This window comes from Scyliorhinus canicula, unplaced genomic scaffold (genome assembly GCF_902713615.1).
Source record: "Scyliorhinus canicula unplaced genomic scaffold, sScyCan1.1, whole genome shotgun sequence".
NCBI classification, from domain to species: Eukaryota; Metazoa; Chordata; class Chondrichthyes; order Carcharhiniformes; family Scyliorhinidae; genus Scyliorhinus; species Scyliorhinus canicula.
Genome location: NW_024055465.1, coordinates 47 through 14,505, shown reverse-complemented (window position 1 = coordinate 14,505; position 14,459 = coordinate 47). Strand labels below are relative to the sequence as shown.

The 14,459-nt window shown below is 45.5% G+C and overlaps 1 long non-coding RNA gene across 1 annotated transcript; it reads right to left on the bottom strand.

The window, feature by feature from the left end:
* Positions 1–12,757: 12,757 nt before the first annotated feature.
* On the bottom strand, positions 12,758–13,809 carry LOC119959782. The gene is made up of 2 exons (XR_005459283.1): positions 13,768–13,809; positions 12,758–13,479 (listed from the first exon to the last, which is right to left on the bottom strand). It is a non-coding gene; the product is annotated as an uncharacterized LOC119959782 (long non-coding RNA).
* Positions 13,810–14,459: the final 650 nt, after the last annotated feature.

The window sequence follows — 14,459 nt, the reverse complement described above, 5'->3', positions numbered from 1 at the left end:
ATACCACATCCATCGGCTCCCCGTTATCTACTGCACTGGTAATGTCCTCAAAAAATTCCACTAAATTAGTTAGGCATGACCTGCCTTTAACGAACCCATGCTGCGTCTGCCCAATGGGACAATTTCTATCCAGATGCCTCGCAATTTCTTCCTTGATGATAGATTCCAGCATCTTCCCTATTACCGAAGTTAAACTCACTGGCCTATAATTTCCTGCTTTCTGCCTACCTCCTTTTTTAAACAGTGGCGTCACGTTTGCTAATTTCCAATCCACCAGGACCACCCCAGAGTCTAGTGAATTTTGGTAAATTATCACTAGTGCATCTGCAATTTCCCTAGCCATCTCTTTTAGCACTCTGGGATGCATTCCATCAGGGCGAGGAGACTTGTTCACCTTTAGCCCCATTAGCTTGCCCATCACTCCCTCCTTAGTGATAACAATCCTCTCAAGGTCCTCACCTGTCATAGCCTCATTTCTATCAGTCGCTGGCATGTTATTGGTGTCTTCCACTGTGAAGACCGACCCAAAAAACCTGTTCAGTTCCTCAGCCATTTCCTCATTTCCCATTATTAAAACTCCCTTCTCATCCTCTAAAGGACCAATATTTACCTTAGCCACTCTTTTTTGTCTTATATATTTGTAAAAACTTTTACTGTCTGTTTTTATATTCTGAGCACGTTTACTCTCATACTCTATCTTACTCTTCTTTATAGCTTTTTTAGTAGCTTTCTGTTGCCCCCTAAAGATTTCCCAGTCCTCTAATTTCCCAGCAATCTTTGCCACTTTATATGCTTTTTCCTTCAATTTGATCCTCTCCCTTATTTCCTTAGATATCCACGGTCGATTTTCCCTCTTTCTTCCGTCCTTCCTTTTTGTTGGTATAAACCTTTGCTGAGCACTGTGAAAAATCGCTTGGAAGGTTCTCCACTGTTCCTCAACTGTTCCACCATAAAGTCTTAGCTCCCAGTCTACCTTAGCTAGTTCTTCTCTCATCCCCTTGTAATCTCCTTTGTTTAAACACAAAACACTAGTATTTGATTTTACTTTCTCACCCTCCATCTGTATTTTAAATTCCACCATATTGTGATCGCTCCTTCCGAGAGGATCCCTAACTATGAGATCATGAATCAATCCTGTCTCATTACACAGGACAAGATCTAGGACCGCTTGTTCCCTCGTAGGTTCCATTACATACTGTTCTAGGAAACTATCGCGGATACATTCTATAAACTCCTCCTCACGGTTGCCTTGACCAACCTGGTTATACCAATCGACATGTAGATTAAAATCCCCCATGATAACTGCTGTACCATTTCTACATGCATCAGTTATTTCTTTGTTTATTGCCTGCCCCACCATCTCGTTACTATTTGGTGGCCGATAGACTACTCCTATCAGTGACTTTTTCGCCTTACTATTCCTAATTTCCACCCAAATGGATTCAACCTTATCCTCCATAGCACGATGTCATCCCTTACTATTGCCCGGATGTCATCCTTAAATAACAGAGCAACACCACCTCCCTTACCATCCACTCTGTCCTTCCGAATAGTTTGATACCCTCGGATATTTAACTCCCAGTCATGACCATCCTTTAACCATGTTTCAGTAATGGCCACTAAATCATAGTCATTTACGATGATTTGTGCCACCAACTCATTTACTTTATTCCGAATACTACGAGCATTCAGGTAAAGTACACTTATGTTGGTTTTTTTACCTCTGTTTTGAATCTTAACATCTCCAGTTTTATTCCTTTTGTTATTACTGGGCCTATTCACTGTGCTCCCCTCAGTCACTGTACCTTGTACTGTCGCCCTTATGGATTTCTGACTATGTCTTCTCTGCCTTGCACTTTTCCCCTTACTTCCTTTTGTTTCTGTCCCTGTTTTACTACCAACTTCCAGCATTGGTTCCCATCCCCCTGCCACATTAGTTTAAACCCTCCCCAACAGCTCTAGAAAACACCCCCCCCCCTCTTTTACCCTCTTTGTTCTGGGTATGAAACATTCCGCTGCCTTAATCCCATCCATGTTAATGAAACGAGGGGTGACAGCAAATCCGCACTGAGCCTGAATTTCCTCATCTCCCCGAGTGGCTTTTCCTGTTTCTCTACCACAAAGCCCGATTTTCAAAAAGGTGTTTTAGTTGAATCTCTGCCATTCCCTCTAATTCAGTTAGAATATCATTTGCCTATGTCTGTATGAACACACATTACCATTAGATATCTTTCAGATGGTGATTAAAAATGTTAATCTATATCCGGAAATCCATTAAATTCTGTTGTGGACTGAACAAACTGAGAAGATCTGAACTGTATCAAAATGGGATCATCTTTTTCTGATCTTGCTTCTTCAATATTCACAGAATTCTCTGAAAGAAGTTTGAGGCCGAGGAGGCCAAATATATATCTACTAAATGGGATTCTGATGATATGCAGAAACAAATGCATGTTATCCAAACATCCCTCAAACTAAGCGAGAAGAATTTGACATTCCTGCACAGTTTTGAATGGAGGATCTTTCGCGGGTGAGCTGAACATGTTAACCACTACACCACAGAAACAGGCAGCAGTGGAGCAGCCAATGGACCTATGCTATGTTCAACTGCAGGTCTTGCTGCAGCTTCTGATGGTTAGGCTGAGAGGCCATGTCACTTATTATTCTCCTCCACCTTCCTCACATGTTTATTTCTAGCAACTTATTTTCATTTCTTCCATCTATCTGTTTTTCCTCCACCATTGTCCCCCCCCCCCCCCCCCCCCCCCCCCCCCCCCCTCCCCCCTTGGACAATCTGCTCCCTGTTCCTAGTCTTCCTTTCACTCACTGCTAACTTTTATTCTGCCATTCAGATTCTAATCTCTTAACGCACCACTATCAGTACTGTTCTTAGCCTTTATTACCCCTATTTACATTCTCTTTTTCTTTCTGTTATTTTAGTCATTCACCACCTGTCCCTAGCCCTCTACCCAGCCCCACATCTCCACAAGCTCCCTGCCCTCCCGCCCCATCCACTGTCCACCCACAATAGTCTAAATCTGACCCTATTTGCAGTTCTCCAGCTTTGACAAAGAGTCACCCAGACTCAAAACGTCAGCTGCCATCTCTCTCCACAGAGGCTGTCAGACCTGCTGAGATTGTCCAGTATTTTCTGTTTTTGTTTCCGATTGAAGAATCCGCAGTAAGTTGCTTTTATCTCACAATTAGACAGGATTGAGACAGTTATTATGTTCATTTGCATCTGTAAGCACATTAAATTCTGTTGTGGTTGAACAAACTGCCAATATCGGAACTGTATCAAAGCAGGAAATTCTTTATCATCTCACTGCTTCTTGAAAATGCAGCACTTCAGACTTTGCTGAATCAATTGTTGTGGCTGATGTGAGACCAGATCTCCTATTCCTCTCACATACGAGATTCAGGTAATATTCAGGGACAAACGGATGTTGTGGAAAGTTTTCCTCTGACTAAATGAGAAGCATTTAATGCTTCTGCCAGTTTCAAACCGGGGACCTTTCACGTGTTAGGTGACTATGATAACCCCTACTCTACACAACTGGCACCCGGGCTTTTCACAGTAACTTCATTGAAGCCTACTCGTGACAATAAGCGATTTTCACTTTCACATGACCCAATGGACTTGTGCAACATGCAACTGCACAGTCTTGCTGCAGCTTTCAATGGGCAGCACATGTGGTTATCACTGTGGCTTCACAGCACCAGGGTCCCAAGTTCGATTACCGGTTTGGGTCACTGTCTGTGCGAAGTCTGCACGTTCTCCCTGTGTCTGCGTGAGTTTCGTCCGGGGTGCTCCAGTTTCCTACAAGTCCCGAAAGATGTGCTTGTTCGGTGAATTGGAGATTCTGAATTCTCCCTCGGTGAAACTGAACAGTCGCAGGAGTGTGGCGACTAGGGGATTTTCACAGTAACTTCATTGCAGTTTAATGTCAGCCCACTTGTGACAATAATAAAGATGATTATTGTTATTGTAAATGTCCTCTGCACCCTCTCTAAGAACTTCACATCTTTCTTACAGTGTGATGCCCATATCTAAGGTTCCATTCCAGGGGGATAGAATTGAAAAGCACGGAGGAAATGTTCAACTTGTTTAGAATTAGGGTTAGACAACACTGGGAGCACTGACAACATTGGTGATCTCCATTTAGAAAAAGAAAATAGAGGCACTGGATAAGGTCCAACAAAGATTAATAATATACAGAACTGAGAGCATTTAACACTCATGATGTGGAGATGCCGACCATCAGGAGCATAGAGATACAGAGAGATCTGGGCATGCAGGTCCACAGATACTTAGTGGCAGCACAGGTGGAAATGGTGGTGAAGAAAGCAGGCAGCATGCTTGCCTTCATAGGACGAGGTATCGAGTATAAAAGCTCAAAAATTATGTTACAATTACATAGAATGTTGGTTAGGCCACATTTGGAATACTGTGTCCCAATTCTGGTCACTGCACTACCAGAAGGACGTGGAGGCTTTGGGGAGAGTACAGAAAAGGTTTACCAGGATGTTGCCTGGTATGGAGGGGATTAGCTATGAGGATAGATTGAATAAACAGGATTGTTTTCCCAAGAGAGATGGAGGCGGAGGGGTGACCTGATAAAAGTTTATAAAATTATTAGGGGTACAGAGTGAACAGTGCAGAAATGGCAATTACAAGGGGGCACAAATTCAAGGTGAGGGTGGAAAGGTTCAGTGGAGATGTGCGGGAAGAGTATTTTACACAGAGGGTGGTGGTGGCCTGGAATGCACTGCCAAGTGAGGTGGTTGAGGCAGATACGTTAGCGACCTTTAAGACTTATCTGGATAGGCACATGAACACACGGGGTATAGAAGGATACAGGCGGTTGGTCCAGATAGAACACGTGATCGGCGCAGGTTTGGAGGGCCGAAGGGCCTGTTCCTGTGCTGTATTGTTCTTTGTTCTATACAGGGCCTTGGCAAGACTGTACCTGGAATATTGTGAGCAGTTTTGGCCTCCTTATTGGAGGAAGGATGTTTTTGCTCTAGAGGAAGTGCAGCGAAGGTTTACCAGACTGATTCCTGGGATGGTGGGACTGACGTATGAGAGATTGTATCTGTTAGGATTGTATTCGCTGGAGTTCAGAAGAATGAGGGATCTTATAGAAACCTACAATATTCTAACAGGGTTTGATTGGGGAGATGCAGGAAAGATTTTCACGATGGTGGGAGTGTACAGAAACAGAGGCCACAGCCTGAGGATACGGGGTAGACCATTTAGACAGAGATGAGGAAACATTTCTTCAACCAGAGAGTGGTGAGTCTGTTGGATTAGTTACCACAGGAAATAGTTGAGGCCAATACCTTGCATATTTTCAAGAAGCAGTTAGATACAGCACTGAGGGCAAAGGGGATCAAAGGATATGGAGGGGAAATTGGGATTAGGCTGTGTAGTTGGATGATAAACTATGATCATAATGAATGGCAGAGCAGGTGCAAAGGGCCAAATTATCTCTTCCTGCTCCTATTTTCTATGTAATCTCTTCCCACACTAAGAGCAGGTGAATGGCTTTTCCCCAGTGTGAACTCGCTGATGTCTCTGCAGGATGGATAAATCACTGAATCCGTCCCCACACTAAGAGCAGGTGAATGGCTTTTCCCCAGTGTGAACTCGTTGGTGTGTCTGCAGACTGGATAACTGTGTGAATCCATTCCGACAGAGGGAGCAGGTGAATGGCTTCTCCCCAGTGTGAACTCGCTGATGTCTCTGCAGGATGGATGGATCAATAAATCCCTTCCCACACTGAGGGCAGGTGAACGGCCTCTTCCCGGTGTGAACTCGCTGGTGTGTCTGCAGACTGGGTAAATCACTGAATCCGTTCCCACACAGAGAGCAGGTGAATGGCTTCTCCCTGGTGTGAATTCGCTGGTGTGTCTGCAGACTGGATAAATCACGGAATCTCTCCCCACACTCAGAGCAGGTGAATGCCGTCTCCCCAGTGTGAATTCGCAGATGTTTCCGCAGGCTGGATAACCAAGTGAATCCCCTCCCACACTGAGAGCAGGTGAATGGCTTTTCCCCGGTGTGAACTCGCTGGTGTGCTTTCAGGATGGATAACTGTGTGAATCCATTCCCACAGACGGAGCAGATGAATGGTCTCTCCCCAGTGTGAACTTGCTGATGTTTTCGCAAGGCGGATGAATCAATGAATCCTTTCCCACACTTAGAGCAGGCGAATGGCCTCTCCCCAGTGTGAACTCGCTGATGTGTCTTCAGGTGAGACAACTGAGTGAATCCCTTCTCACACTGAGAGCAGATGAATGGTCTCTCCCCATTGTGACTGCGTCGATGATACTCCAGCTTCGATGGGGTTCTGAATCCCTTCCCACAGTCAGCACATTTCCATTGTTTCTCCATGTTTTGGGTCTCGCCGTGTCTCTCCAGGTTGGACAGTCAGTGGAAGCCTTGTCTACACACGGAACATGTGCACTGTCTCTCCTCACTGTGAATGGTGTGATGTTTTTTCAGGCTGTGTAACTGGTTGAAGCTATTTCCACAGTCAGTTCACTGGAGCACTCTCACTCGGGTGTGTGTTGTGTGGGTCTCGGTGCTTTTCCAGTCACACTGATGTTTGAAACCTTTAGAAGCTGACAGTTCGGACAAACATTTCTCCTTCTCACAATGGTATTCAGATCAGAAGGAATTGAGTGCGTTTGTCACATCAAGATGTGCAGTTTGAGATTTCTGTCCATAATTCCTCCTCTTCCAATTTCCTTTAAAAACAATTTGCAAAAGTCATCATTGTTAGTACACGATGAAAATTCAGACCAGACAATTCTCGTTCCTATGGAGCATTATTTCTTCTCTTGTTCTCCAAAGTCTGTAAATCTCCATCCCACACAATCTCCCTCCATTCTCACTCTGTTGTATCTAATATTCACCCTCCCAATTCTCCTGAAGGTGCTGATTCAGGCTGATTGACAGATCCAAGCTCAGCTCACTGCTTCCTGACCAGGACACAGGGCTTAGAATAGGAGTAAGAGAAGGCCATTCGGCCCACCGAGTCTGTTCAACCATTCAATGCGATCCTTGGCCGATCTACCTCAGCACCATTCTCGCACACGATCCCCATATCCCTCAATATCTTCAATATCTAGAAACCTGTCAATATTTGTCTTGAACATATCTGATGACTGAGGCTCCACATTCCTCTGGGATAGAGAATTCCAAAGCTTCACCACATCCTCGGGTGAAGAGATCCCTCATCTCATCTTTCTCTCTATTTTCCTACCTGTTCCCCATAACCCTTAACTCCATTGCCAATAAAATATCTGTCTAACTTGTGCTTCAATATATTCAATGACCCCCAGATACAACTGGTCCCTGCGGAAGAGAAACCTTAAGACTATCAAACCTCTGAAGGAAGAGATGACTGTAAATCTATAACGTAGCTACAGTCTTATATTACAAGGCGAGAAATAATAATAAATATAATTTATTACAGAACCGCAAATAATATATCTAATCTGTACCATGTAACATATCTCTGTCCATTATTCATTTAATTGCCCTGAAATGTCAGCCATCTCCTGGGGAACCTACACATTTAATTGTGAACATTAGGAAAGAGACCATCCTTTTTGCCAGACAAATAAATATGTCAAGCTGAGGGAGAGACCTGGACCACAAGGGAGAACAATAAATCAGAGTTCTCACCGATGGCAAGGAAGGAAACCCTGGCAGGTGGGCGGGGAGGATTCACAAACACCCGCTGGAGGTCCCAAACCCTCAATTAGACCCATTGATTTTATTGTCAGTCTGCAGACAGGAGCTGGAGAACTGAACCCAGGCAGAGGAGAGGGAAGGAGAAAACTGGGAGTGGAGGAAAGAAATGGTGCAGAAGGGCAGCATAGTGGTGCAGTAGTTAGCACTACTGCCTCATGGCACCGGGGTCGCAGGTTCGATCCCAGCTCTGGGTCACAGTCCGTGTGCAGTTTGCACATTTGCCCCGTGTTTGCGTGGGTTTCTCGCCACAACCCAAAGATGTGCAGGGTAGGTGGATTGGCCACGCTAAATTGCCCCAGAATTGAAAAAAATAAACTGCGTACTCTAAATTTAAAGAAAAAGAAACGGTGCAGATGGGGTTGGATTTCAGCCCAGGGAGGGGGGAGTGTGTGTGGGACGGGGATTTACAGCTTTGGGAGAACAAGAGAGGGAAAAATGTTCCAGAGAAACTGGAATTGCCTGATCAGAATTTCTATCCTGGACTGACAGTGATGGCTTTTGTAAACTCCTTTTACAGGGGGTTAGAAGGGGAGGATTTACAGATGGAGACTCAAATCAAACTTCACATCAAGATTTAACAGAGTCACTCCATTCATCAGGACGTAAACATCATTGACCTGTGAATGTGGAAGAAGAAATGTTTGTCTGGTCTGTCCGTAGGAAAAGATTTTCCAAGATCAGTGTGACTGTAAGAAAACTCGACTTGAGTGAGTGTTCCAGTGAACTGACTGTGGAAAGAGCTTTAACCAGTTACACAGTCTGAAAAAACACCACTGCATTCAGAGCGGGGAGAGACGTACTCATGCTCTCTGTGGAGACAAGGTTGCCACGATAGCACAGTGGGTAGCATTGCTGATTCTCAGCACCAGGGACTCGGGTTTGATTCACGGTTTGGGTCACTGTCTGTGCGGAGTCTGCACGTTCTCCCTGTGTCTGTTTGGGTTTCCTCCAGGTGCTCCTGTTTCCTCCCACAAGCCCAATAAATCGTGCTTGTTTGGTGACTTGGACATTCTGAATTCTCCCTCCGAACAGCCACCGGAGTGGCATTTTTCTCAGTAGCCATTGCAGTGTTAATGTAAGCCTATTTGTGACACTAATAAAGTTTATTATTTGTTATTCGACTGATCATCGAATGTGGAGGGACAAGGACACCACCAGCATGCTGAAACCGTGTAAATAGGGACTGGTTTAGCACAGGGCTAAATCGCTGGCTTTGAAAGCAGACCAAGGCAGGCCTCATCACGGTTCGATTCCCGTACCAGCCTCCCCGAACAGGCGCCGAATGTGGCGACTAGGGGCTTTTCACAGTAACTTGATTTGAAGCCTACTTGTGACAATAAGTGATTTTCATTTCATTTTTCATGTCAAGTCCGCATGTGAGCTGGAAATTCATCACTGTAGTCACATCGGCAACAGACCATTCACCTGTTCTGAGTGTGGGAAGGGATTCACTCAGTTTTCCGAGTGAGGATTTACCAGGATGTGGGAGCCGAGCCGGTGAGGAAGTGAGCGGTTTAATAAGGTTCAGGCTGCTCTATGTAAGAAAGGAGTTTGATTCGGGGTGGTATACCCGGCAAAGCTCGTGTTTGAAACAAACCTGTTGGACTTTAACCTGGTGTTGTCAGACTTCTTATTGTGCTCACCCCAGTCCAACACCGGCATCTCCACATTATTTCTCAGAGGCATCGAAATAATTTGCTCCCTCAGATTGAAACATTTATTTCTAAGATAAAAGCAAATGACTTGGGGCAGCAGGGTAGCATGGTGGTTAGCATAAATGCTTCACAGCTCCAGGGTCCCAGGTTCGATTCCCGGCTGGGTCACTGTCTGTGTGGAGTCTGCACGTCCTCCCCCTGTGTGCGTGGGTTTCCTCCGGGTGCTCCGGTTTCCTCCCACAGTCCAAAGATGTGCGGGTTAGGTGGATTGGCCATGCTAAATTGCCCGTAGTGTCCTAATAAATGTAAGGTTAAGGGGGGGGTTGGGTTACGGGTATAGGGTGGATATGTGGGTTTGAGTAGGGTGATCATGGCTCGGCACAACATTGAGGGCCGAAGGGCCTGTTCTGTGCTGTACTGTTCTATGTTCTATGACTGCTCATTGAAACATCGCCCAGACAAAGATGAGAAACGCGCATGCGCCCTGATGCACATCCAATAAAGATGGCGGCCGTTCACCCGAACCCAACATAAGGAGCTGCAGCTCCGCTCGGTACAAACTGGATCCCGGAAACTTTCCGAGGATTGCAGCTTACAACAGTTTTACACAACGTTTCCGCCCACCCCCGCGATTTCTCGCTCCCTCCATATTGTTAAACGCCTCTCACCAATTTCCGATCTGAAGACTCAACCCTTCTCCTTCGCCATTACCCACAGTGCGCATGCTTCAATCACAGCTGGCCCCGCCCCACATTCACCCCGATTGGTTGGAGGATCAGCCGCACCTGGTCGATCCTCCAATCCCTCCCCTCCTCTTCCTATTGGTCGGCAGCTGCCGTCAATCACCCGGGCATTGTGACGGTGACAGACGGTGAGAGCGGCCACAGGCTCAGGCTGACTCGCTGATTGTCCAATAATAACAGTGAGAGTCTCAGTGGGACAATCAGACAATAATAGTGGAGATGGGGCCCAGAGGAGAAACAGCAAAGGATTCACTCACTTTGAGAGTAACAAACACAGTGTATGTTCCCATAATAAGTCAGACTGCAGTGTGTGTAGAATCATAAAGTCCTTACAGTGCAGAAGGAGGCCATTTGGCCCATCGAATCTGCATCGACCCCATGAAATATCACCCTACCTGGGACAATCTAAGGCGGCATGATAGCACAGTGGGTGGCACTGTTGCTTTCCAGATCCAGGGATATGAAAAATTAAATGAAACTGTTGAATTTCATTTGAAATTCATTTGAATTTCAAATTTAAAAAAAATTAGGGGCTGTTTAGCACAGGGCTAAATCGCTGGCTTTGAAAGCAGACCAAGCAGGCCAGCAGCACGGTTCGATTCCCATAACAGGCGCTGGAATGTGGCGACTAGGGGCTTTTCACAGTAACTTCATTTGAAGCTCGCTTGTGACAATAAGCGATTTTCATTTCATTTCATTTTCAAATGAAAATTGCTTATTGTCACAAGTAGGCATCAAATGAAGTTACTGTGGAAAGTCCCTAGTCGCCACATACTGGCGGCTGTTCGAGGAGGTTGGTACCGGCCTTGGGTGACTGTCTGTGTGGAGTTTGCACTTTCTCCCAGTGTCTGCATGGGGTTCCTACCACCATTCAAAGATTTACAGATTAGGTGGATTGGCCATGATTAACTTCCCAAATGTGTTGGTTAGGTGGGGTTACAGGGATAGGGTGGGGGTGGGCCTAGGTATAGTGCAAATGCAATGGGCAGAATGGCCTCCTTTTGCACTGTAGAGATTCTATGACTGCACTGCCGAATTCATCTGATTCACCATAACACTGCCAATTTACCCTCTACAAGTGTAACTCCCTTTGAACGTTACTGTAAATCTGCTTCCAACAGCCTGTCAGTGTCAATTCCAGATCACATCACATCACTATGTAAAAACAATTCTCATCATCACCCCCTTGGGTTCTGGTGTCAAATATCTTAAATCTCTGTGTCCTCTGGTTACAAAACCTCCTGCGCTTGGGAAACAGTTTCTCCCCATCGACACTATCACAAATCCTTCATTTTAAACACTTATTAAATCTCCTTTTCACCTTCCCTGATATCAGAGGGACAATCCTGGTTTCTCCTGCTCTGAGTCACAGGGACTCGAAACGTTATCTGTTTCTCTCGGTACCGATGCTGCCAACACTGCTGAGTTTTTCCAACTACTGTTTCGCTCCCTCTTTTTCCTCCTTCAATCTATCAAACACTTCATGATTTTGAACACTTCAATTAAATAGGAATAGGAGAGAAATATAGATGAAGGACTGAGATTTTAAAAAACAGAAAGGTGAGGTGGCGAGAATAAAAGCTGAGTAATAGAGGAAACAAGGAACACAGAAAGAATGATATAAAATATAGGGAGCAGGTTATCAGCTCCCAGCTACAGAGAGCAGAATGAACCATGGAAGAGAGAGATTGGGACACATTTCTTACACGCCTCAGGATTAACCCACACGGGGACTTTGCTGTCAGTGAAGAGAGATGGAAAGACCCAAGTGTGATTTGTCCCTCTCAGTGTGACCCTGAAAGACTGTGTCCAGGTTGAAGTTCTGTTCCTGCTGTATGATACTTCCCCAGATTGTCCTTTCTGAGCTCCAGACAGGTGATGTTAAACACTCAGGAGGGAAAGATAAAAATCTGCAACAACATTTCAAACAAAGTTGATTTATTTCACATTTATTCAGAATAATAAAGCTCATCAGCAGATTAAGACTGTCAGAGTAAACATTATTGAGTCCTGTACATGACTAACACCATCAAGGGTATAATCTGAACCTTGTAGTCACTTGTGAACTCGCTGGTGTGTTAGCAGGTGGGATGACTGAGTAAATCTCTTTCCACAGACATTACAGTTGAATATCCTCTCCCCAGTGTGAATGCGATGGTGTTTCAGAAGATAAGATAAATTAGAAAATTCCTTCCCCCATCTGGAGCAGGTAAACGGCCTCTCCCCAGTGTGAACTCCCTGGTGTGTCAGCAGGTTAGATGACTGACTGAATCCCTTCCCACATACAGAGCAGGTGAATGGCCTCTCCCGTGTGAACTCGCTGGTGATTCAATAGGTTGGATGAACGAGTGAATCCATTCCCACATACTGAGCAAGTGAATGGCCTTTCCTCGCTGTGAACCTGCTGATGTGTCAGAAGGTTGAATGAACATGGAAATCCCTTCCCACATGCAGCAGGTGAACGGTCTATCCCCTGTATGAAGTTGCTGGTGTATCAGAAGATTGGATGAATTAAGGAATCCCTTCCCACAGTCAGAGCAGGTGAATGGCCTCTCCCCAGTGTGAGCATATTGATGTGTTAGTAAATCTTTTTGTTTTAACACTCTTCTCACAGTCAGGACAGTTTAAAAGTTTGTTATCAGACTGAACAAGTTGATGTGTCTGCAGGTGGGATGACTGAATACATTGATGTGTCAGCAGATCCTTTTTACATTTAAAACTCTTCTCACAGTCAGGACATATAAATGGTCTCTTATCAGTGTGAACAAGCTGATGAGTCACAATGTGGGATGACCGAGTGAATCACGTTCCACACACCAGGCAGGTAATGGCCTCTCCTCAGTGTGAACTCGCTGGTGTGTCAGAAGGTTGTATGAATGGTTGAATCCATTCCACAAATGAAGCAGATGAACGACCTCTCCCCAGTGTGACTACGCCAATGACCTTCTAGTTGTGATGGGTAACTGAATCCCTTCCGACAATCCGCACACTTCCACAGTTTCTCCACGGTGAGGAGCCTTTATGTCTCTCCTGGTTGAAGCTTTGTCCACACACAAACAAGCATTTAATTTCTCCCTGCAGTGAATGATGTAATACTTTTTTGAGGCTGTGTAACTGGTTAAAACTCTCTCCAGTTAGTGAACTGAAAACTCTCATTGGGGGTGGGTCTCGGTGCTTTTGGAGTCACCCTGCTGAAACAGAACAAACACTTCTTCCAAATTCAAAGACTGAAGATATTGAGCTCTTAATGAATTGAGTGATTTTGATGTGATGTTTGGTTTTGAGTTTTCTGTCAGCCAATTCTCCACCCAATATCCTGTAAAAGGAGTTTACAAAAGCCATCAGTCAGTCTAGAATAGAAATTCTGAACAGACAATTCCAGTTTCTCTGGAATATTTTTTCCTCTCTTGTTCCCCCAAAGCTGTAAATCCCCGTCCCACACACTCTCCCTCCTCCCTGGGCTGAAATCCAAACCCATCTCCCATCTCTTTCCTCCACTCCCAGTTTTCTCCCTCCCTCTCCTCTGCCTGGGTTCAGTTCTCCAGCTCCGGTCTGCAGACTGACAATAAAACCAATGGGTCTTATTGGGGGTTTGGGTTCTCACCATTGTCCCCGCTCGCGGCGGCTCTCATTCAGCCTCTGGGAGCCGCACTCACTCTCACTGCGGCTGCGCACAGCCCGGAGCAGCACCGCGCATGCTCCGCATAGAGAGGCGCCTTCCGGTGGCGGGGCAGACCAGCGCCTGCGCGTTCTGAATCCTGTGATGGAGATTGGGTGTATTCATTACCGCCGTGCATTCGGGGTACACTTATCCGCCATTATTCTATTACGTTCATCAGGTTGATAAATTGGTTCCGGCACATTTGATACAATTCGGTGTTAGTACCGAATGGGGTGCCGTATCGGTGTTTTTCTCTCTGATCAGCCCCTGTTAACGGCTGTTATCTGTTTTGGTGTTGATATGCCGTAGGGCGCCTGCGCGGCCGCCATCTTTCTCAGGTGGAGCTCGGCGCATGCGCGGCCGTCGTTGACCCGGAAGCCGGAAAAGAGAATCTTGTGAATTTCTCTCCTGGACTGAGAGTGAAATTCCTTTGGAAACTCCTTTAGAAAGACGAGGATTTACCAACGGGAACGTCAAACCAAACATCACATCATCCTCTGACTGAGTTACTCGATTCATCAGGACCTGAATATCATTGGGAGGTAAAATAGTTTTCCTGTTCTGTCTGAGGACAAAGATTTCAGATATCAGAGTGACTGGGAAACTTTTAATGACCATTCCAGGTTAAATTTGAG